Below are 24,434 nucleotides of genomic sequence, written 5' to 3'. Positions count from 1 at the left end.
AACCGTCTAGTTGAGTTCTGGCAACATCCTTGTAAATTCCTTCTGCACTCTTTCTAGTTTAATAACATCCTTCCTATAGCAAGGTGGCCAAAACTGAACACAATATTCCAAATGCGGCCTCACCAACATCCTGCACAACTACAACAGAACTTACCAACTTCGATATTCCATGCCCTGACTGATGAAGGGTTCATTGTTCCAAAAGCCTTCTTCACTGCCCTGTCTCCCTGTGACTCCCCTCTCAGAGAGCCGTGCTCCTGGAATCCAAGGTCCCTCTGTTCCACCACACTCCTTCAGGCCCTACCATTCACCACGAAACCCCTGTCTTGATGTGACTTTCCAAAATGCTCGATCTCGCCCTTGTCTGTATTAAACTCCATTTGCCATTTCTCAGCCCAATTCCCCAGCTGATCAAGGCCCTGTTGCAATTGCTGAGAACCTTCCTCACTTATTTTAGTGTAATCTGCAAACTTACTAATCATGCCTTAAACATCCTCATCCAAATCATTGATATCGATAACAAACAGTAATGGGCCTAGCACTGACCAGCTCAGTGGCACTGTGGCTCAGTGGTTAGCACTGCTGCCTCACAGCACTGTGGATCTGGGTTCAATTCCAACCTCACAGGATGCTCTGTGTGGGTTAGATCCTGTTAGAGTTAGATTTCCTACAGTATGGAAACAGGCCATTTGGCCCAACCAGTCCACACCGACCTGCCGAAGAGTAACCCACCCAGAGCCATTCTCCCTTGACGAATGCACCTAGCAATATGGACAATTTAGCACGGACAATTCATCTGCCCTGAACATTTTTGGATTGTGGGAGGAAACCGGAGCACCCAAAGGAAACCCACGCAGACACGGGGAGAATGCGTAAACTCCACACAGACAGTCACCCGAGGCTGGGGTCGAACCCGGGTCCCTGGCGCTGTGAGGCAGCAGTGCCAACCACTGAGCCACCATGCCACACCAACTGAGTTTGTATGTTCTCCCCACGTCTGCGTGGGTTTCCTCCCACAGTCCAAAGATGTGCACCTCAGGTAAATTGGCCATGCTCAATTGCCTATAGTGTTCATCGATGTGTAAGTAAGTTGCGTTAGTCAGGGGTAAACGTAGAGTAACAGGGTACGGGAATGGGTTTGGGTGGAAAAATCTTCAGAGGGCTAGTGGTCTTGTTGGGCCAAAGGGCCTGTTTCCACAGAGGAGGGATTCTATAATTCTATGACCGCTGAGGCACACCACTAGTCACAGGACTCCAGGCTGACTATTACCCTTTGCTTCCTACCATCAAGCCAATTGTTTATCCAGTTTTCCAACGCCCCCTGGATTCCATGCGATCTAACCTTCCTTGGGGGAGTGGTGAGTGCAGAGTTGTGTAGGTATCACTAAGGAAGGGGGAGATTGCAGGGCAGGGTAGGGATCAGTCAGGAAGGGGGTGATTACTTGATTGCGTCCACATCACTCACGGAGTGTTTGATTCAGTGATGTATCGTGATCAGTCAGTGAGGGGGTGAATTTAGTGTGGGGTAGGGATCAGTCAGGGAGGGAGGAGATTGCTGTTTTAGGTAGGGATTAGTCAGGGAGGGGGAGGTTGCGGTGTTGGGTAGGGATCAGTCAGGGAGGGGGTGAGTGCAGTGTTGGGTAGGGATCAGTCAGGGAGGGGGTGAGTGCATTGTTGGGTAGGGATCAGTCAGGGAGGGGGAGATTGCAGTGTTGGGCAAGGATCAGTCAGGGTGGGGGTGAGTGCAGTGTTGGGTAGGAATCAGTCAGGGAGGGGGTGATTGCAGTGTTGGGTAGGGATCAGTCAGGGAGGGGGAGATTGCAGTGTTAGGTAGGGATCAGTCAGGGAGGGGGTGAGTGCAGTGTTGGGTAGGAATCAGTCAGGGTGGGGGTGAGTGCAGTGTTGGGTAGGAATCAGTCAGGGTGGGGGTGAGTGCAGTGTTGGGTAGGGATCAGTCAGGGAGGGGGTGAGTGCAGTGTTGGGTAGGAATCAGTCAGGGTGGGGGTGAGTGCAGTGTTGGGTAGGGATCAGTCAGGGAGGGGGTGAGTGCAGTGTTGTGTAGGGATCAGTCAGGGAGGGGGTGAGTGCAGTGTTGGGTCGGGATCAGTCAGGGTGGGGGTGAGTGCAATGTTGGGTAGAGATCAGACAGGGAGGGGGTGAGTGCAGTGTTGGGTAGGGATCAGTCAGGGAGGGGGAGATTGCAGTGTTGGGTAGAGATCAGTCAGGGAGGGGGAGATTGCAGTGTTGGGTAGGGATAGATAGGAAAGCAGGAGGGCAAAAAGTGGACATGTGATTGCTTTGTCAATTAGGGTTAAGGAGAATCCAAAGAGCTTTTACAAATACAAGAAGGCCAAAGGGTCACTGGGGAGCGGATAGGGCCCCTCAAAGATCAAGACAGCCTGCACGTGGAGCTGCAGGAGGTGGGGGCGATACTGAACAAGTAGTCCCTCTCGAGAAGGACTTGGAAGATATAGAATAGGATGATGGTTTGGGAAATAGCATTGGGAAATAGATGATGTCATCTTGCAAAATATCCACATTACAGAGGAGGAGGTGCTGGATGTCTTGAAACACATAAAGGTGATAAATCCCCAGACCTTATCAGGTGTACTCTCGATATCTGTGGGAAGCTAGAGAAGTGATTGCTGGCCCCCGTGCTGAAATATTTGTATCATCGAAAGACACAGGTGAGGTGCCAGATGACTGCAGGTTGGGCTAACGTGGTGCCACTGTTTAAGACGGGTTGTAAGGACAAGCCAGGGAACTACAGACCGGCTCGCCTGACGTCAGTCGTGGGCACGTTGAAATACGGATACATGAAGGACAGGAATTACATGTGTTTAGAAAGGCAATGTCTAATTGGGGATAGTCAGCATTGCTTTGTGCGTGGGAAATCATGTCTCAAGATATTGAGTTTTTTGAAGTAACAAAAGGATTGATGAGGGCAGAGCGGTGGATGTGAGGGATATGGACTTCAGTAAGGTATTCGAAATGTTTCCACATGGGAGATTGGAGAACAAGGATAGATCGCATGGAATACAGGGAAAACCAACCATTTGGATACAGAACTGGCTCAAAGGTAGAAGACAGACGGTGGTTGTGGAGGGTTGCTTTTCAGACTGGAGACCTGCGACCAGTGGAGTGCCACAAGGATAGGTACTGCGTCCACTACTTTCCATTAATTATATAAATGATTTGAATGTGAACTTAGCAGGTATATTTAGTAAGTTTGCAGATGACACCAAAATTGCAGGTGTAGTGGACAGCGAAGAATGTTACTTCACATTACAACGGGATGGTGAACTGATGGGCCAATGGGCTGTGGAGTGGCAGATGGAGCATAATTTAGATAAATGGGTGGTGTTGCATTTTGGAAAAGTAACTCTTCGCAGGACTTATACACATAATGCTAAGGTCTCAGAGAGTGTTTCTGAACAAAGAGACCTTGGAGTGCAGATTCATTGTTCCTTGAAAGGAGAATTGTGGGTCGATAGGATAGTGAAGAAGGTGTTTGGTATGCTTGCGTTTACTCAGTGCATTGAGTAGAGGAGTTGGGAGGTCATGTTGTGGCTATGCAGAATATTGGATAAGTCACTTTTGGAATATTGTGTGCAATTCGTGTCTCCTCCCTATCGGAAGGATGTTGTATAAATTGAAAGGGTTCATAAAAGATTTACAAAGATGCTGACAGGATTGGAGGATGCGAGCTACAGGGAGAGGTGAAATGGGCTGGGCCTGTTTTCCCTCGAATGTCTGAGGCTGAGGGGTACCCATATGGAGGTTTACAAAAACCATGAGAGGAAACGATAGGTTTTACAGACATGCTCTTTTCCCTAGGGTGGGGTAGTCCAGAACTGGACGGCCTAGGTTGAGGGTGAGAGGGGAAAGATATAAAAGGAACATTAGGGACAACGTTTTGATGTGGAGGGTGTTGCGTGTATGGAATTAACTGCCAGAGGAAGTGGTGAAGACAGGTACAATTACTGCATTTAAAAGGCATCTAGATGGGTATACGAACAGGAAGGGTTGAGAGGGATTTGGGCCAAGTGCTGGCAAATAAAACAAGATTATGATAGGATATGTGGGTGACGTGGATGATTTGTTTCTGTGCTGTACATCTCTCTGACTGTAAATGTTTTCCACTGTCCATTACCAGCCAAACACTTCACTGTTTCCTCTGTTTAACTTGATCAGTTCTCCCTCCAACACATGTCAATGGCTTTGGTTGTCATTGTAGGGTGTGCTTTATGTCACTTTAAAAATCTATCATCTCACTGAATTCCACTATACTACAATTTCCCAGAGGATATCTCAGTGTGACATTACTCCTTCACTCAGCATCATCACCCAACGGTCGATCTGAGATAGTCACGTCCCTGGCCATTTCCACAACGTGTTATTTAAAGAAACACTGACAGAAACATTCAAAAAGGAGTTTGGAGATCATCACTTTTGCCGACGTGACTGTCCCAGATTATACAAAGACTGAAATCTCCCAAAATGATCACAGTGCCTTTGCATTAAACAGGAATTCATTGGAATGTGTAACAGGGTAGAGCAATGAAATGCTGTTAGGCAACCTCAAAACTGTTCTCCTGTTTGTGGTTTTGACACGTGTTGCCCAGAATCTGCATTCAGGCTGATTCAGCTTCATCATCTGAGGCCAAATGCTTTCTCTGTAATGCCTTTGTTACCCATTACTGTCAGAGTTACCCATCCTGCTCTCCCTGAGACCCCTCAAGGAGGTGGACAATAGAATATTCATGTCCCACCTTTTGTTCACCCTGTCACCACTAAATAGCATTTATCTCGGTGCCACAGTCCATCCACCTTATTGCAGAGACTTTGTCCAGTCCAAAAAAAGAACATTACGACTGACTCTTTCCACAATTTCTTGTCACAGTCCAATTCACTGATGTACAGTTTCAGTTAAACTCTGTCTCTCTCTGTTCCTTTCTGCTTGTCTTCAGCTACATTGCCATTTCTGTTTGGATTTGGAAAGCTCCTTTCACCTGAACCTTGGCCCTGCATCCTCTCTGTCAGTGTAAAGTCCTGTCCTGATTGGCCAGGACACTGGTCCCAGCAATGTTATGTCTAATTCACTCATGGGATGTTGCTGTCTCTGGGTGGCCAGTGTGTATTTCCCACCCCGAGCTGCCCTTGAGCTGAGTGCCTTGCTGGATTATTTCAGGGGGCAGTTGAGAGTCAACCCCATTGCTCTTGGTCTGGATTCATATGTAGGCCAGACCCGCTGCCTATAACAGATTTCCTTCCTGAAAGGATATGAGGCAGTTAGATGGATAATTTGGACTCTGGCATTAAAGCCTGGGTGAACAGTCGGGTGAGAATAGCACGAGGCCATCACCTGTCCCACCCATCAGTGAGTACTGATCCCCATGCACCAGGAATCAAACCCCTTTCATCATGACCATTGTTTGATCATGATATCTTCCTGCACCCTGCTCATATCACTCAATATCTCTCCATGTGGTACCACTCACTGTGAGGATGGAATTGCTGCCTCTGTCAGTAACTCTCGCTCTTGCAGTTACTCCAGATCCGGAGCCAACAGAGCTCTCCACTCCAGAGAAACGCAGCAGCACAGGCCAGGGATGGACCCTTGGATTTTCCAGATCTCTGTGGGATTAAGTGCCATCCTCCAATTGTAACTCTCACTGCATCAGTTTAATTTCCCATTCTGTCTGTTTCTCTGTCTCCTGCAGGTACTCAGGATGTTCCTGTCTCAGCCGAATTCCTAACTCCTGTCTCATCCATAACCACATCAAAGACGGTTGGTCAGCCAGAGAGAGATGGAGAGGGAGGTCTGGAGCCTTCAGTAAATCCTGCAGCCGGTAAGATCACTCACAGTAAACAGCACAGGGAGAGGTTAGTGGCCTTCTGTATTCAGACCCGGAAGACAGGCCATAGATACAGAGCTGGGCAAGGAACAGCAACATTCTAGGCTTCATTCCCACCATCTTGTGAGGGTCCTGCTTTCACCTCCGCTGTATTAGTCCTCCTTGAGACATCTCTCTCTCTTTCGCTCTGACTCTCTGTCTCTTTTTCTCTATTCTCTCTCTCACTCCTTCACTCTGTATCTCTCATCCCCTCACTTTCATTCTCTCTCTCTCACCCCCTCTCCAACCCTCCCTCTCTATCACTCTTCCCCTCATGCACTTTTTCTCTCTCACCCTCTCACTCACTTTTGCTCCCACCACCTCACTCACTCTCCACCTCATCCCTCTCTCTCACCCAACTCTCTCCCTCGCGTGCCTCTCCCTCATGTCCCTCTCTCTCTCTGGCTCGCCCTGTATCTCTCCCTATCTCACTCTCCCCGCTTTCTATCTTACTCTCGTTCTCTTTCTTTCTCATTCCCTTATCACGCTCTCTCTCAATCTCTCATACTCTCTCGCTCATTTCCGTCCCCTCACTCACTCACACTTGCACCCCTCTCTCTCGCTCACCCCCTCTCTCGCACGTCACTCTTGCTCGCACCTCGCTTCCCCCTCTCTCACTCCTCACTCTCTCTCTCCCCTCTCTATCACTTTCTCCCCTCTCTATGCCCCACCATCTCCCCCTCCACCCTCTTTCCCCCACTCTCTCCCCCACTCTCTCCCCCTCTCTCCCCCTCTCTCTCCTCTCTCTCTCCCCTCTCTCTCCCCCTCTCACCCGAACTCTCTCACCCCATCTCTCTCACCCCATCTCTCGACCCCCTTCACTCGACCCCCTCACTCGACCGCCCTCTCTCGATCCCCCTCTTTCGAACCCTCTCACTTTACCCCGTCTCTTGACCCTCTCTCACGAGACCCCTCTCACAACCCACCTCTCTCAATCCCCCTCTCTCTCAACCATTCTCCCTCCCCTCCTCCTCTCTCGCCTCTGTCTCGATCCCCTCACTCGACTACCCTCTCTTGAACCCCCTCACTCGGACCCTCTCATTCGACCCCTCACTCGATCCCCCCTCTCTCTCAACCCCTCCCTCTCAACCCCTCTCTCGACCGCCTCTCTCGATGCCGTCTCTCGAACCCTCACTCAAACCCCTTCACTCAAATCACCTCACACGACCCCCTTCCTCTCATCCCCTCCCTCTCGACCCCCTCTCTTGAACCCCTCTCTCTATCGCCCTAACTCGACCCCCTCTCTCGACCTCCCTTTCTCTCTGCCCTCTCTCTCCCGCCTCACTCCCCTCTCTCCCCTCTCTCACCCTCTTTCCCCCACTCCCTCTCTCTCTCGCCTCACTGCCCCTCTCTCTCCCCTCTCTTTTCCCCCCTCTCTCCCCTTTACTCGACCCCCACAATCGACCTCCCTCACTCAAACCCCCTCACTGGAACCCCGTCACTCGACCCCCATCTCTCCCCCTCTCTCCCCTCTCTCTCCCCGCTCTCTCTCCCCCACCTGCTTTCTGTCCCTCTCTCTTCCCACTCCCTCTCCCACCTTCCTCACCCTCCACCTCTCACTCCCTCCTGTCTCTCCCCACTCTCTCCGCTCTCTCTCACCCTCTCTCTCACCCCCTCACTCTCCCCAACAATATCCCCCTCTCTCTTCCACCCTTTCTCCCCCACTATCTGCCCCTCTCTCTCCCCTCTCTTTTCCCCCCTCTCTCCCCTTTACTCGACCCCCACAATCGACCTCCCTCACTCAAACCCCCTCACTGGAACCCCGTCACTCGACCCCCATCTCTCCCCCTCTCTCCTCCTCTCTCCCCCTCTCTCCCTCACTCTCCCCCTCACTCTTCCCCAACAGTCTCCCCCTCTCTTCCCCTTCCCTTCTGTCTCTCCCCTCTGTCTCCCCCTTTCCCTCTCTCCACACTCTCTCGCCTCTCTCACCCTCCCTTTCTCCCTTCTCTCTCCCCCTCTCCCTTGCCTCTTCTCCCTTGCCTCCTCTCCCTCCCTTCTTTTGCCGTCCCTCTCTTGCCCGTATGTCTCTGCCCCTCTCTCTCCCCTCACTCTGTCACCTCACTCTCCCTCCCTCTCTCCCTTCCTCCCTCTCTCACCCTGTCATTCACTATCCTCTCTCTCCCCCACTCACTGCTCCCCCTCTCTCTCTCCCCTCTCTCAAACCCACACTTCCCCATCTCTCCACTTCTCTCCCTCCACCCCTTTCTCTCTCCCCTCCTCTCTCCCCAATCTCCCCCTCTCTACCGTCTCCCTCTCACCACCTCTCTCTACCCCTCACTCTCTCTCCCCTCTCCCTTTCTCTTCACTAATTCTCTCCCCCACCTGTCACCTAACTTTCTCCCCTCTGTCTCACTCCCTCCCTCCCTCATCCTCTCCCTCCACACTCTCTCTCCCACTGTCTCCCCCACTCTCTCTCCCCACTTTTTCCCCTCACTCAATCCCCCACTCTCTCTCCCCCACTCTCTCCCCACCTCTCTCTCCGTCTCTCTCTCCCCACCTCTGTCTCCCCCTCTCTCTCCCCCTCTCTCTCTCCCTCTCTCTTCCCCTCTATCTCTCTCCCCCCTCTCTCTCCCCACTCTCCCCGCTCTCTCCCCATTCCTTCTCTTCCCCTCGCTCTCCCCTCTCTCTACACCCTCTCTCACCCCTTCTCTCTACACTCTCTCCCTATCCCGCTCACCTCCTCTCTCTACCCCTCATTCTCTCTATCCCCCTCTCCCTCTCTTCACTAACTCTCTCCCCCATTCTGTCACCTAAATCTCTCCCCTCTCTCTCTCTGTCTCTCACTCCCTCCCTCTCTTACCCTCTCTCTCCCCTCTTTCGCCCCTATTTCCCCTTCTCTCCCTCTCTCTCTCCATCTCTCTATCCCCCTCTCGTCCCCCTCTCCCCCTCTCTCTCCCTCTCACACCCCCCTCCCTCTCTCCCTCTCCCCCTCTCCCCCCTCTCTCTCTCCCCGTCTCTCTCCCCACTCTCTCTCCCCCTCTCTCCGCTTTCTCTCCCCCTCTCTCTCCCCTCTCGCTCCCCCTCTCTCTTTCTCCCCCTCTCTCTCCCTCTCTCTCCCCCTCTCTATCTCTCCCCTCTCTCTCTCTCTCTCGCTCTCCCCTCTCTCTCTCTCCCCCTCTCTCCCCCTTTCTCTCCCCCTCTCTCTGCCTCTCACTCCCCGTCTCTCTCTCCCCCTTTCTCTCCATCTCTCTATCCCCACTCTCCCCACCCTCCCCCCTCTCTCTCCCCCTCTCTAACACCCTGTCTCCCTCTACCCCTCTCTCTTTCCCCTCTCTTCCCCCTCTCTCTCCCCCTCTCTCCCCTCTCTCTCCCCATCTCTCTCTCTCCCCCTCTCTCTCCCCTCTCTCTCTCCCCCCTCTCTCTCCCCCCTCTCTTTCTCCCCATCTCTCTCTTCCCCCTCTCTCTCTCCCCTTCTCTCTCTCTCCCCCCTCTCTCTCCCCTCCTCTCCCCCCTCTCTCTCCCCCTCCTCTCACCCCCTCTCTCTCCACCCATCTCTCTCCACCCATCTCTATCTCCCCCCTCCCCCTCTCTCTCCCCCTCACTCTCCCCTCTCTCTCGACCTCTCTCTCTCACCCCGTCCCGCCACCGCTCCCTCCCCCTCTGACTCCACCCCTTCTCACCCCACTCACTCCACTCTCTCCCGCTCTCCCCCTATCTCCCCGTCTCTCTCTCCCCGTCTCTCTCTTCGTCTGTCTCCCCCTCTCTCCTCCCACGATTCCCTCCCTCTCCAGCTCCATAAACTCTCACCATGCTCTCCACCACTCGCTCTCCCCTCTCTCCCTCTCTCTCCCCCTCTCTCCCCCTCTCTCTCCCCCTCTCTCTCCCTCCCCCTCTCTCTCCCCTAATCTCCCTCTCTCCCCCCATCTCTCCCCGTTTCTCCACCACTCTCTCTCCACCCTCTCGCCCTCTCTCTCCCCCCTCCCCTCTCTCTACCCCCTCTCCACCCACTCTCTCCCCCTCTGTCCCCCTCTCTGTCCCCGTCTCTTCCCCGTCTCTCTCCCCCCTCTCTCCCCCCACTCTCCCTCCCCGCGCTCGCAAACCCCTCTCTCCCAAAACCCTCAATCCCCCCTCACTCTCCCCCTCACTCTCCGCCCCCTCTCTATACCCCTCGCTCTCTACCGCCTCTATCTCGCCACGATTCTCTCTCTATCTCCCCCTCCCCCTCTGTCCCCCTCCCTTGCCCCCTCTCTCTCGCCTCTCTCCCTCTCCCCCTCACTCCTCCCGTCTCCCTTGCCCCTTTTCCATTGTCTCCACTCCCTCCCCTCTTTCACCTTCCATCTCTGCCCTCTCTCTCCCTTTACTCTGTGACCTCATTCTCCCTCCGTCTCTCCCTCCCTCTCTCACCCTATCACTCACTATCCTCTCTCTCCCCAAACTCTCTCTCCCCCTTTCTCTCCCCCTCTCCCCATCTCTCGCCTCTCTCTCACCCCCTCTCTCTCCTCCCATTCTCTCTCCCTCTCTCTCCCCATCCCCTCTCTTTCCCACCTCTCTCACTCCCCCTCTCTCCCACCTCACTCGCCCTCCTCTCTCTCCCACCTCTCTCACCCCCCTCTCTCTCACACCTCTCTCTCCCCATACTCTCTCTCCCCATTTCTCTCCCCTTTTCTCACCCCCTTTTTCACCCCTTTCTTTCACCTCTCTCCCACACACTCTGCCCCCTCCTTGTCCCCTCTCTCTCTCCGCCCTCTCTCTCCCCTCTCCCCCCTCTCTCTCACCCCCTCTCTCGCCTCCTCTGTCCCCGTCTCCCCCTCTCTCTTGCCCCACTCTCTCTTCCCATCTCTCTCTCTCTTCTCAAGCTCTCTCCCCGACTCTGTCACCTCCCACTCCCTCCCTCTCTCTCACCCTCCCTCTCTCACTCCCTCCCATTTACTTTCCCCTCTCTCCCCCACTCATTCCCCTCTCTCCTCCACTCCCTCTCCACTCTCTCTCCCCCTCTCTCCCCCTCCCCGTCTGTCTACCCGTCTCTTTCTCCCCGTGTCTCTCTCTGCCACTCTCCTCCCACCATTCCCTCCCACTCCCCCCTCTCTAGCTCCATACTCTCTCGCCACTCTCTCTCCCACTCTCTCCCCATCTCTCTCTCCCCCCTCTCTCCCCTCTCTCTCCCCCTCTCTCTCCCCCTCTCTCTTTCTCCCCATCTCTCTCTTCCCCCCTCTCTCTCTCCCCTTCTCTCTCTCTCCCCCTTCTCTCACCCCCTCTCTCCACCCCTCTCTCTCCACCCATCTCTATCTCCCCCCTCCCCCTCTCTCTCCCCCTCACTCTCCCCTATCTCTCCCCCCTCTCTCTCACCCCGTCCCGCCACCACTCCCTCCCCTTCTGTCTCCACCCCTTCTCACCCCACTCACTCCACTCTCTCCCGCTCTCCCCCTCTCTCCCCGTCTCTCTCCCCGTCTCTCTCTCCCCGTCTCTCTCTCCCCGTCTCTCTCTTCGTCTGTCTCCCCTCTCTCTCCTCCCACGATTCCCTCCCTCTCCCCCCCCTCTAGCTCCATAACTCTCGCCATGCTCTCCCCCACTCGCTCTCCCCTCTCTCCCTCTCTCTCCCCCTCTCTCCCCTCTCTCTCCCCCTCTCTCTCCCTCCCCCTCTCTCTCCCCTAATCTCCCCCTTTCTCACCGTCTCTCCCCGTTTCTCCACCCACTCTCTCTCCCCCTCTCTCGCCTTCTCTCTTCCCCTCTCTCCCCCTCTCTCTCCCCCCTCTCCACCCACTCTCTCCCCTCTCTCCCCTTCTCTGTCCTCGTTCTTCCCTGTCTCTCTCCCCCTCTCTCTCTCCCCGCGCTCTCAATCCTCTCTCTCCCAAACCCCTCAATCCCCCCTCACTCTCCCGCTCACTCTGCGCCCCCTCTCTATACCCTCTCTCTCTACCGCCTGTATCTTCCCCCTCTCTCTCACGATTCTCTCTCTATCTCCCCCTCCTCCTCTGTCCCCCTCCCTCTCTCTCCCTCCCTTGCCCCCTCTCTCTCGCCTGTCTCCCTCTCCCCCTCACTCTCCCTGTTTCCCTTGCCCCTTCTCCATTGTCTCCTCTCCCTCCCCTCTTTCACCTTCCCTCTCTGCCCTCTCTCTGCCTTTACTCTGTCACCTCACTCTCCCTCCGTCTCTCCCTCCCTCCCTCTCTCACCCTATCACTCACTATCCTCTCTCTCCCCAAACTCTCTCTTCCCCTTTCTCTCCCCTTTCTCTCCCCCTCCCCATCTCTCGCCTCTCTCTCACCCCCTCTCTCTCCTCCCATTCTCTCCCCCTCTCTCTCCCCATCCCCTCTCTTTCCCACCTCTCTCACTCCCTCTCTCTCCCCATTTCTCTCCCCTTTTCTCACCCTCTTTTTCACCCCTTTCTTTCACATCTCTCCCACACACTCTGGCCCCTCCTTCTCCCCTCTCTCTCCGCCCTCTCCCTCCCCTCTCCCCCTCTCTCTACCCCCTCTCTCTCACCCCCTCTCTCGCCCCCTCTGAACCCGTCTCCCCCTCTCTCTTGCCCCACTCTCTCTTCCCATCTCACTCTCTCTTCTCAAGCTCTCTTCCCCTGACTCTGTGACCTTACTCTCCCTCCCTCTCTCTCACCTTCCCTCTCTCACTCCCTCCCACTTACTTTCCCCTCTCTCCCCCACTCATTCCCCTCTCTTTCCTCCACTCTCTCTCCCCCTCCCCGTCTGTCTACCCGTCTCTCTCTCCCCGTGTCTCTCTCCGCCAATCTCCTCCCACCATTCCCTCCCACTCGCCCCTCTCTAGCTCCATAATCTCTCGCCACTCTCTCTCCCACTCCCTCCCCTCTCTCTCTCGCCCCCTCTCTCCCCCTCCCATCTCTCTACCCATCTCTCTCTTCCCGGTCTCTCTCCCCCTCTCTCCTCCCACCATTCCCTCCCACTCTCCCCTCTCTAGTTCCATACTCTCTCTCCACTCTCTCCCCGACTCATTCCCGCCTCTCTCTCTCCTCTCCCCCTCTCTCTCTCCCCGTTTCTCTCCCCTTTCTCTACCCCTCTCTCTCCAAGCGCTCTCTCCATCACTCTACCCCCTTCTCTCCCCCTCCCCCTCAATCTCCCTCCTCTCTCTCTCCCCCCTCTCTCTAACCCACAGTCTCCCCCACTCTCTCACCCCCACTCAGTTACCCCCGCTCTCTCATCCCACACTATCTCCCTCTCTCTACCTCTCTCTCACCCCACTCACTCTTCTCCTCACTTTCCCCGTCTCTCTGCCCCTCTCTCTACCCCCCTCTCTCTCTACCCCTCTCTCTCTTGCCCCTCGCTCTCCACGATTCTCTCTCTATCTCCGCCCACTCTCCCCCCTCCACATCCCCCGTCCGCCTCCCTCTCTCTCCCACTCCCTTGGCCCCTCTCTCTCTCTCGCCTCTCTCTTCCCTCCCCCTCCCCCTCTCCATTGCCCTTCTCCCATGTCCCCTCTCCCTCCTCTCTTTAACCCTTCCTCTCTCGCCTCTCCTCACTTTCCCCCTCACTCTCCCCATCTCTCTTCCCCCCTTTATCCCTCCTCTCTCTGCCCCTCTCTCTACCCCCCTCTCTCTCTACCCCTCTCTCTCTTACCCCTCGCTCTCCACGATTCTCTCTCTATCTCCGCCCACTCTCCCCCCTCCACATCCCCCGTCCGCCTCCCTCTCTCTCCCACTCCCTTGGCTCCTCTCTCTCTCTCGCCTCTCTCTCCCCTCTCCCTCCCCCTCTCCATTGCCCTTTTCCCATGTCCCCTCTCCCTCCTCTCTTTCACCCTTCCTCTCTCGCCTCTCTCTCTGCCCTCTATCACTCCTTTCACTCTGTCACCTCACTCTCCCTCCCTGTCTCACTCCTTCCCTCTCTCACACCCTCCTTCTCTCCCTCCCTCCCTCTCTCACCCGATCACTCATTATCCTCCCTCTCCCCAAACACTGCCTCCCCCCTCTCTCCCCCTTTCTCACCCCCTTTCTCTCCCCTTTCTCACCCCCCTCTCTAACACCCTCTCACTCCCTATCTCTCGCCTCTCTCTCTCCCCTCTCTATCCCCTCTCTCCCACCTCTCTCACCCCCTCTCTCACCCCCTCTATCTCCACCCTCTCTTTCCCCTCTCTCTCTGTCTCCCCCACGCTCTCCCCATACTCTCTCTCCCCATTTCTCTCCCCCTTTCTCACCCCCTTTCTCACCCCTTCTCTCCCCCTCTTTCCCACTCTCTCTACCCCGTCTCGCCCTCTCTCTCTCCTTCTCTCCCCCTCTCTCTCACACACCTCTCTCCCCGTCTCTCTCCCCCTCTCTCCCCCTCACTGTACCCCCTCTCTCTCGTCCCCTGTGTCCCCCGTCTCCCCCTCTCTCTTGCCCCACTCTCTCTCCCCTCTCCCTCCCCATCGATCACCCCCTCTCTCTACCCCTTTCTCTCTCCCCATCTCTCTCTCTTCACTAGCTCTCTCCCCGTACTCTGTCACCTCCCTCTCCCTCCCTCTCACCCTCCCTCTCTCACTCACTCCCTCTTACTCTCCCCTTCTCTGCCCCCACTCACACCCCTCTCTCTCCCCCACTCTTTCCTCTCTCTTCCCCCCCTCCCCCTCCTCGTCTCTCTACCCATCTCTCTCTTCCCTGTCTCTCTCTCCCCCTCTCTCTCCTCCCACCATTCCTTCCCTCTCTCCCCTCTGTAACTCCATACTCTCTCGCCACTCTCTCCCCCACTCGCTTTCCTCTCTTTCCCCATCTCTCTCCCCTCTCTCCCCTCTCTCACCCCCTCTCTACACCCTCTCTTCCACTCTCTCCCACCCTCTTGCTCCCCCTCTCTCTTCCCCCACTCTCTCCCCTCGCTCTCTCATCCCCGCTCTCTCAACCCCCCTGTCTCCTTCTCACTCTATCTCTCTACCTCTCTCTCACCCTACTCACTCTCCCCCTCACTCTTCACCCTTTCTCTTTCCCCTTAATCCCTCCTCTCTCTGCCCTCTCTTTCTCACCTCACTCTCTCTCTCCCCTCTCGCCCCCTCTCCCTTGCCCCTTCTCCCTTGCCTCCTTTCCCTCCTCTCTTTCGCCCTCCCTCTCTCGCCCTCCCTCTCTCTGCCCCTCTCTCTGCCCCCTCTCTGTCCCTTCACTCTATCACCTCACTCTCCCTCCGTTTCTCACTCCCTCCCTCTCTCACACTATCACCCACTATCTGCTCCTTCCCCCACTCACTACGCTTTCTCTCTCCCACTCTCTCAACCCCACACTCTGCCACTCCACTTCTACCCTCCACACATCTCTCTCTCTCCCCTCTCTCTCCTCCTCGTTCTCCCCCTCTCTCTCCCTCTCTCTCTTCCCCTCTCCCTCCCACTCTCTCACCAACCTTTCTACCCTCCCCCTCCCCGTCTCTCTTCCCCTCTCTGTCTCTCTACCAACTCTCTCTCTCTTCCCCTTCTCTCCACCCCTTCTCTCACCCCACTCTCCCTCTCTCCCCTCTTTCTCTCTCCCCTCCTCTTTCCCCACCTCTCGCACCGCCTCTCTCCCCCTCTCTCTACCGTCTCTCTCTCTCTCACCCCCCGTCTCTATACCTCTCTCTCTACCCCCCTCTCCACCCCTCACACTCTCTCTCCTCCTCTCTCTTCACTAACTCTCTTCCCCACTCTGTCACCTAACTATCTCCCTCTCTCGCACTGTCTCCCTCCCTAACCCTCTCCCTCGCCCACACTCTCCCCCACTCTCTCCCCCCACTCTCTCCCCCTCTCTCTCCTCCTCTCTCCCTCTCTCTCACCCTCTCTCTCCCTCCACTTTCTGCCCCCTCTCTCCCCACACTCTCCCCTCTCTCCCCCCTCTCTCCCACTCCCCTTCTCACACCTCCCTCTCCCCCTCTCTCAATCTACACCCTCTCTCACCTCCCTCTCTAACCCTTTCTCTACCCCGCTCACCCCTTCTCTCTACCCCTTAATCTCTCTCCCCTCTCTCTTCAGTAACTCTCTCCCCCCACTCTGTCACCTAAATTTCTCCCCTCTCTCTCCCTCTCTCACTCCCTCCCTGTCTCTCCCTCTCACTCTCTCCTCTCTCTCCCCTACTGTCTTTCCCCACTCTCTCTCCCACTCTCTTCCCCCACTCTCACCCACATCTCTCTCTCTCTGTCTCCCCTTCTCTGCCACCCTCCCCCTCTCTCCACAAACTCTCTCTCCCCCTCCCTCTCTCACCCTCTCACTCTACCCCTCTCTCTCCCCACTCTCTCCCCAATCTCCTTGCCCCTTTCTCTCCCACCTTTCTCTGACCCCTCTCCCCCAACACCCACTCTTCACCACCCTCACCCCCTTCTCACCACCTCTATCTCACCCCTCTCTGCCACACCCGCTCTCACACCCTCTCTCTCACCCCCTCTCTCACACCTTCTCTCTCTCTCCATCTCACCAACTCTCTCTCACTCCCTCTCTCTCAACCCGCGCTCTCACAACCTCTCTCTCACAACCTCTCTCTCACACCCTCTCTTACAGCCTCTCTCTCCCACCCTCTCTCTCCCTGCTCTCTCTTCACGTCTCTCTCCCCCCTCACCCCATCTCTCTCATCCCCTCTCTCTCACCACCTCTCTCAACCCCTCTCTCTCACCCCTCTCTCTCACGATCTCTCTCACACCCTCTCTCTCACACCCTCTGTCTCTCCCTCTCTACCCCTCACGCCAACCTCTCTCTCCCCTTTCTCTACCCCTCTCTCCTCGTCTCTCTCCAGCTCTCTCTGCCCCTTCACTCTCTTCCCCCTTTTTCCCCCTCTCTCTCCCCCTCTCTCCCCTCTCTCTCACCCTCTCTCTCACCCCTCTCTCCCCTCTCTCTCGCCCTCCTCTCTCGTACCCCCTCTCTCGCCCCCTCTCTCTCGCCCCCACTCTCTCGCCCCCTCTGTCCCCCCGTCTCCCCCTCTCTCTTGCCCCACACTCTCTCCCCTCTCCCTCCACCATCGCTCACCCTCTCTCTCTACTCCTCTCTGTCCCTATCTCTCTCTCTTCGCTAGCTCTCTCCCCTTACCCGATCACCTCACTCTCCGCCCTCTCCCCCTTTCTCACCCCTCTCTCCCACCAGCTCTCTAACACCCTCTCTCACACCCTCTCTCACACCCTCTCTCTCACACCCTCTATCTCCCCGTTCTCTCCACCTCTCTCTCCCACTCTCACCCCATCTCTCTTACCCCCTCTCTCTCACTCCCTCTCACTCACCCTCTCTCTCACACCCTCTCGCTCACACCCTCTCTCGCACCCTCTGTCTCCCCCTCTCTCTCCCCTCTCTCCCCCTCACGCCAAACTCTCTCTCCCTCTCTCTCCCCAAACTCTCTCTCCCCCTTTCTCTCCCCCCTCCCCGTCTCTCTCCCCCTCTCTCTTCCCTCTCTTGCTCCCCTCGCTCCTCTCTCTCTCCCCTCTCTCTCGCCTCCTCTCTCTCTTCATTCATCTCTCTCCACCCACCTCTCTCTCTCCCTCTCTCGCCCCAAACGCTCTCTCCCCCTTTCTCTCTCCCCATCTCTCCCCAAACTCTCTCCCCCCTTTCTCTTCCCCTCACTCTCCCCATCTCTCTTCCCCTCTCTCGCCCCCTCCCTCTGCCTCCTCTCTCTGCCCCCTCTCTATGCCCCTCTCTCACCACACTCTCTATTCAATCATCTCTCTCCACCCACCTCTCTCTCTCCCCTCTCTCTCCCTCTCTCTCCACACACTCTCTCCACCTCTCTCTCCACCCTCTCACTCGCCCTCCCTCTCTCCCCCTCCTCGCCCCCTCCTTCTCCCCCCTCCCCTCACTCTCTCTCTCTCCTCTCTCTTCCTCTCTCCCTCCCTCCTTTCTCTCCCTTTCTCTTCCCCATTCTCTCCCCTTTCTCCCCACTCTCCCCAACCCCCTCTCTCCCCTCCCCTCTCCCCTGTCACCCCCTCTCTCACGTCCGCTCCCACACAATCTCTTACACCGTCTCTCAGACTGTCTCTCACACCCTCTCTCTCCTCCTCTCTCTCCCACTCTGCCCCCTCCCCAACCTTTCTCTCCACTGACTCTTCCCAAAATCTCTCTCCCCATTCACTCTCCCACCTCTCACTGCCAACTCTCTCCCCCTTTCTGTCTCCCACCTCTTTCTCTCTCTCCACTCTCTCCGCTCTCTCTCTCTTCCCCCTCTCTCTATGCCGCACTGTCTGTCTCCCCCACTCACTGTAACCCCGTTTCTCTACCCTCCCTCTTCCCTCTCTTCCCACCTCTCTCTCCCCTCCCAAGCTCCCCTCTCTCCATCTCCCATCTCTCCATCTCTCCTCCATCCATCGCGCCTCTCTCTCCTCTCTCTCTTTCCACCCTCTCTCTCACCCTCTCTCTATCGCCTCTCTCTCCCTCCACTCTCTCTCTCCCCTCACTCCATTCCCTCTCTGTCTCCCGCTCTCTTACTCTGCTCTCTTACTCACTCTCTTACAACAGTCTCTCTCCCCCCTCTCTCCCCATTCTCCTCCCACTCTCCCTCAGTCTCCCCAACAACTCTACCCCCCACTCTCCCCCCCACTCGCCCCCAATATCTCCCCATCACTCTCTCCCCCTCACTTTCTCCCCCTCACTCTCTCCCCGACTCTCTCCCCCACTCTCTACCCCCACTCTCTCCCCCCTCCCCCTCTCTCTCTCCACTCATTCCCCCTCTCCCCCTCTCTCTCCCCCTCTCTCTTTCCCCCTCTCTCTCCCCATCACTCTCTACTCCTCTCTCTGTCTCCCCATCTCTCTCACCCCTCTCCCACCCCTGTCTCTATCCCACTCTCTCTGTCCCCCACTGTCTGTCCCCCTCTCTCTCTGTCCCACCCTCTCTCTGTTCCCCACTCTCTGTCCCCCCACTCACTGTCACCCCACTCTCTGTCCCCCTCTCTCTCTGTCCCCCTCCCTCTGTCCCATTCTCTCTGTTCCCCTCTCTCTGTCCCCCTCTCTCTGCCCCTCTCTCTGTGCCCCTCTCTCTGTCCCCCACTCTCTGTCCCTCCACTCTCTGTCCCCCCACTCTCTGTCCCCCTCTCTCTCTGTCCCCCTCCCTCTGTCCCATTCTCTCTGTCCCCACTCTCTGGCCCTCCACTCTCTGTCCCCCCACTCTCTGACCCCCAATCTATCCCCCTCTCTCTGCCCCCCTCTCTGTCCCCCCTCTCTCAGTCCCTCTCTCCCTATCCCCCTCTCTCTGTCCCCCCACTCTCTGTCCCCACCTCTCTCTGACACCCCCTCCTCTCTCTCTGTGCCCACTCTACCACGCACTGTTTGTCTCCCCCACTCACTCTAACCCCGTTTCTCTATCCTCTCTCTCCCCTCTCTTCCCACCTCTCTCTCTCTCCCCTCCCAAACTCCCCTCTCTCCATCTCCCATCTCTCCATCTCTCCTCCCTCCATCTCGCCTCTCTCTCCTCTCTGTCTCTTTCCACTCTCTCTCTCACCCTCTCTCTCTCTCCCCTCACTCCATTCCCTCTCTGTCTCCCCGCTCTCTTACTCTGCTCTCTTACTCCACTCTCTTACAACAGTCTCTCTCCCCCCTCTTTCCCCATTCTCCCCCCACTCTCCCTCAGTCTTCCCACCAACTCTCACCCCCACTCTACCCCCACTCGGCCCCCAATATCTCCCCATCACTCTCTCCCCCTCACTTTCTCCCCATCACTCTCTCCCCGACTCTCTCCCCCACTCTCTCCCCCACACTCTCCTCCACTCTCTACCCCCACTCTCTCCCCCCTCTCCTCCTCTGTCTCTCCACTCTCTCCCCCTCTCCCCCCTCTCTCTCCCCCAATCTCTTTCCCCCTCTCTCTCCCCATCACTCTCTACTCCTCTCTCCCTCTCCCCATCTCTCTCACCCCTCTCTCACCCCTGTCTATCCCACTCTCTCTGTCCCCCACTGTCTGTCCCCCTCTCTCTCTGTCCCACCCTCTCTCTGTTCCCCACTCTCTGTCCCCCCACTCACTGTCCCCCTCTCTCTCTGTCCCCCTCCCTCCGTCCCATTCTCTCTGTTCCCCTCTCTCTGTCTCCCTCTCTCTGCCCTTCTCTCTGTGCCCCACTCTCTGTCCCCCACTCTCTGTCCCCCCACTCTCTGTCCCCCACTCTCTGTCCCCTCTCTCTGTCCCCCTCCCTCTTTCCCATTCTCTCTGTTCCCCTCTCTCTGACCCCTCTCTCTGCCCCTCTCTCTGTGCCCCTCTCTCTGTCCCCCACTCTCTGTCCCCCACTCTCTGTCCCCCCACTCTCTGTCCCCCCACTCTCTGTCCCCCTCTCTCTCTGCCCCCCTCCATCTTTCCCATTCTCTCTGGTCCCCCTCTCTCTGACCCCTCTCTCTGCCCCTCTCTCTGTGCCCCTCTCTCTGTCCCCCACTCCCTGTCCCCCTCTCTCTGTCCCCCCACTCTCTGTCCCCACCTCTCTCTGACCCTCCTCCCCCTCTCTGTGCCCACTCTCTCTACACCGCACTGTTTGTCTCCCCTCTCACTCTAACCCCGTTTCTCTACCCTCTCTCTCCCCTCTCTTCCCACCTCTCTCTCTCTCCCCTCCCAAACTCCCCTCTCTCCATCTCCCATCTCTCCATCTCGCCTCTCTCCTCTCTGTCTCTTTCCACTCTCTCTCTCGCCCCCTCTCTATCGCCTCTCTCTCAGTCCCCACTCTCTGTCTCTTCCCTCACTCCATCCCCTCTCTCTCTCCCCGCTCTCTTACTCTGCTCTCTTACCCCGTTCTCTTACCAATGTCTATCTCCCCTCTCTCCCCCATTCTCCCCCCACTGCCCCCCCACATTCCCCACTCACTCTCCCCACCCACTCTCCCCCCACTCTACCCCAACTCTGCCTCCAATATCTCCCCCTAACTCTCTCCCCTTCACTCTCTCCCCCTCACTCTCTCGCCCCACACTCTCCCCCTCTCTCTCCCCACCTCTCTCCCCCACTCTCTCCCCCACACTCTACCACCACTCTCTCCCCCTCTCTCTTTCCCCATCTCTCTTTCGCCATCTCTCTCTCCCCCTCTCTCCCTCTCCCCATCTCTCTCACCCCTCTATCTGTCCCCCTCTCCCTGTCCCCCTCTCTTTGTCCCCCATCTCTGTACCCCCACTCTCTGCTCCCCACGCTCTGAACCCTTCTATCTCCCCCACCCGGCCCCGCGCTCTCTCCCTCCTCTGTCCCCCTCTCTCTACCCCCTCACACGACCTCTTCCTCTCCCTCTCTCTGACCACCCCTCCATGCCCGTCTCTCTGTCCTCCTCTCTGTGTCCCCCTCTCTCTGTCCTCCCTCTCTCTGTCTCCCCCTCTGTCCCCCGACTCTCTGTACCCCTTCTTTGCCCCCTCTTTGTTCCCCCCTCTGTGCACCCTCTCTGTACCCTCATTCAGTGTCCCCCACTCTCTGTCCCCCTCTCTCTGCCCCCCCACTCTCTGTCCTCCCACGCAATGTCACCCCACTCTCTGTCCTCCACTCTCTGCCTCCCACTCTCTGTCCCCCTCACTCTCCCCCACTCTCCGACCCCTGTCTGTCCCTCTCTCTGTCACCCCTCTTTCAATCCCCGTCTCTCTGTCCCCCTCTCTCTATGCCCCACTCTCTGTCCCCCCACTCACTGTCCCCCCCACTCTCTGTCCCCCTCTCTCTCTGTTCCCCTCCCTCTGTCCCATTCTCTCTGTCCCCCACTCTCTGTCCCCCCACTCTCTGTCCCCCCACTCTCGGACCCCCTCTCTATCCCCCTCTCTCTGTCCTCCTCTCTGTCCCCCCTCTCAGTCCCCCTCTCTCAGTCCCCCTCTCTCTGTCCCCCCCACTCTCTGTCCCCCCACTCTCTGTCCCCACCTCTCTCTGACACCCCCTCCTCTCTCTCTGTGCCCACTCTCTCTACCACGCACTGTTTGTCTCCCCCACTCACTCTAACCCCGTTTCTCTATCCTCTCTCTCCCCTCTCTTCCCACCTCTCTCTCTCTCCCCTCCCAAACTCCCCTCTCTCCATCTCCCATCTCTCCATCTCTCCTCCCTCCATCTCGCCTCTCTCTCCTCTCTGTCTCTTTCCACTCTCTCTCTCACCCTCTCTCTATCACCCTCTCTCTCCCTCCACTCTCTCTCTCCCCTCACTCCATTCCCTCTCTGTCTCCCCGCTCTCTTACTCTGCTCTCTTACTCCACTCTCTTACAACAGTCTCTCTCCCCCCTCTTTCCCCATTCTCCCCCCACTCTCCCTCAGTCTTCCCACCAACTCTCACCCCCACTCTACCCCCACTCGGCCCCCAATATCTCCCCATCACTCTCTCCCCCTCACTTTCTCCCCCTCACTCTCTCCCCCACTCTCTCCCCCACACTCTCCTCCACTCTCTACCCCCACTCTCTCCCCCTCTCCTCCTCTGTCTCTCCACTCTCTCCCCCTCTCCCCCCTCTCTCTCCCCCAAACTCTTTCCCCCTCTCTCTCCCCATCACTCTCTACTCCTCTCTCCCTCTCCCCATCTCTCTCACCCCTCTCTCACCCCTGTCTATCCCACTCTCTCTGTCCCCCACTGTCAGTCCCCCTCTCTCTCTGTCCCACCCTCTCTCTGTTCCCCACTCTCTGTCCCCCCACTCACTGTCCCCCCACTCTCTGTCCCCCTCTCTCTCTGTCCCCCTCCCTCTGTCCCATTCTCTCTGTTCCCCTCTCTCTGTCCCCCTCTCTCTGCCCTTCTCTCTGTGCCCCGCTCTCTGTCCCCCACTCTCTGTCCCCCACTCTCTGTCCCCCCACTCTCTGTCCCCCCACTCTCTGTCCCCCCACTCTCTCTGCCCCCCTCCCTCTTTCCCATTCTCTCTGTTCCCCTCTCTCTGACCCCTCTCTCTGCCCCCTCTCTGTGCCCCTCTCTCTGTCCCCCACTCCCTGTCCCCCTCTCTCTGTCCCCCCACTCTCTGTCCCCACCTCTCTCTGACCCCCCTCCCCCTCTCTGTGCCCACTCTCTCTACACCGCACTGTTTGTCTCCCCTCTCACTCTAACCCCGTTTCTCTACCCTCTCTCTCCCCTCTCTTCCCACCTCTCTCTCTCTCCCCTCCCAAACTCCCCTCTCTCCATCTCCCATCTCTCCATCTCGCCTCTCTCCTCTCTGTCTCTTTCCACTCTCTCTCTCGCCCCCTCTCTATCGCCTCTCTCTCAGTCCCCACTCTCTGTCCCTTCCCTCACTCCATCCCCTCTCTCTCTCCCCGCTCTCTTACTCTGCTCTCTTACCCCGTTCTCTTACCAATGTCTATCTCCCCTCTCTCCCCATTCTCCCCCCACTGCCCCCCCACATTCCCCACTCACTCTCCCCACCCACTCTCCCCCCACTCTACCCCAACTCTGCCTCCAATATCTCCCCCTAACTCTCTCCCCTTCACTCTCTCCCCCTTACTCTCTCGCCCCACACTCTCCCCCTCTCTCTCCCCACCTCTCTCCCCCACTCTCTCCCCCACACTCTACCACCACTCTCTCCCCCTCTCTCTTTCCCCATCTCTCTTTCCCCATCTCTCTCTCCCCCTCTCTCCCTCTCCCCATCTCTCTCACCCCTCTATCTGTCCCCCTCTCCCTGTCCCCCTCTCTTTGTCCCCCATCTCTGTACCCCCACTCTCTGCTCCCCACGCTCTGAACCCTTCTATCTCCCCCACCCGGCCCCGCGCTCTCTCCCTCCTCTGTCCCCCTCTCTCTACCCCCTCACACGACCTCTTCCTCTCCCTCTCTCTGACCACCCCTCCGTGCCCGTCTCTCTGTCCCCCTCTCTGTGTCCCCCTCTCTCTGTTCTCCCTCTCTCTGTCTCCCCCTCTGTTCCCCGACTCTCTGTACCCCTTCTTTGCCCCCTCTTTGTTCCCCCTCTGTGCACCCTCTCTGTCCCCTCATTCACTGTCCCCCACTCTCTGTCCCCCTCTCTCTGCCCCCCCACTCTCTGTCCTCCCACGCAATGTCACCCCACTCTCTGTCCCCCTCTCTCTGCCCCCCACTCTCTGTCCCCCTCACTCTCCCTCACTCTCCGACCCCTGTCTGTCCCCCTCTCTGTCACCCCTCTTTCAATCCCCGTCTCTCTGTCCCCCTCTCTCTATGCCCCACTCTCTGTCCCCCCACTCACTGTCCCCCCCACTCTCTGTCCCCCTCTCTCTCTGTCCCCCTCCCTCTGTCCCATTCTCTCTGTCCCCCACTCTCTGTCCCCCCACTCTCTGTCCCCCCATTCTCGGACCCCCTCTCTATCCCCCTGTCTCTGTCCTCCTCTCTGTCCCCCCTCTCAGTCCCTCTCTCTCTGTGCCCCTCTCTCTGTCCCCCTCTCTCTGTCCCCCCCCACTCTCTGTCCCCCCACTCTCTGTCCCCCTCTCTCTCCGTCCCCCTCCCTCTGTCCCATTCTCTCTGTTCCCCTCTCTCTGTCCCCCTCTCTCTGCCCCTCTCTCTGTGCCCCTCTCTCTGTCCCCCACTCTCTGTCCCCCCACTCTCTGTCCCCCCACTCTCTGACCCCCTCTCTATCCCCCTCTCTCTGCCCCCCCTCTCTCAGTCCCTCTCTCCCTGTTCCCCTCTCTCTGTCCCCCCACTCTCTGTCCCCACCTCTCTCTGACCCCCCTCCCCTCTCTCTGTGCCCACTCTCTCTACCCCGCACTGTTTGTCTCCCCCTCTCACTCTAACCCCGTTTCTCTACCCTCTCTCTCCCCTCTCTTCCCACCTCTCTCTCCCCTCCCAAACTCTCCTCTCTCCATCTCCCATCTCTCCA

Source organism: Chiloscyllium plagiosum, unplaced genomic scaffold, assembly GCF_037043375.1.
Source record: "Chiloscyllium plagiosum isolate Xiang-an unplaced genomic scaffold, Cpla_swu_hap1 HiC_scaffold_38, whole genome shotgun sequence".
NCBI lineage: Eukaryota > Metazoa > Chordata > Chondrichthyes > Orectolobiformes > Hemiscylliidae > Chiloscyllium > Chiloscyllium plagiosum.
The sequence above is the reverse complement of the archived record's forward strand: the minus strand, read 5'-3'. Positions refer to the sequence as shown.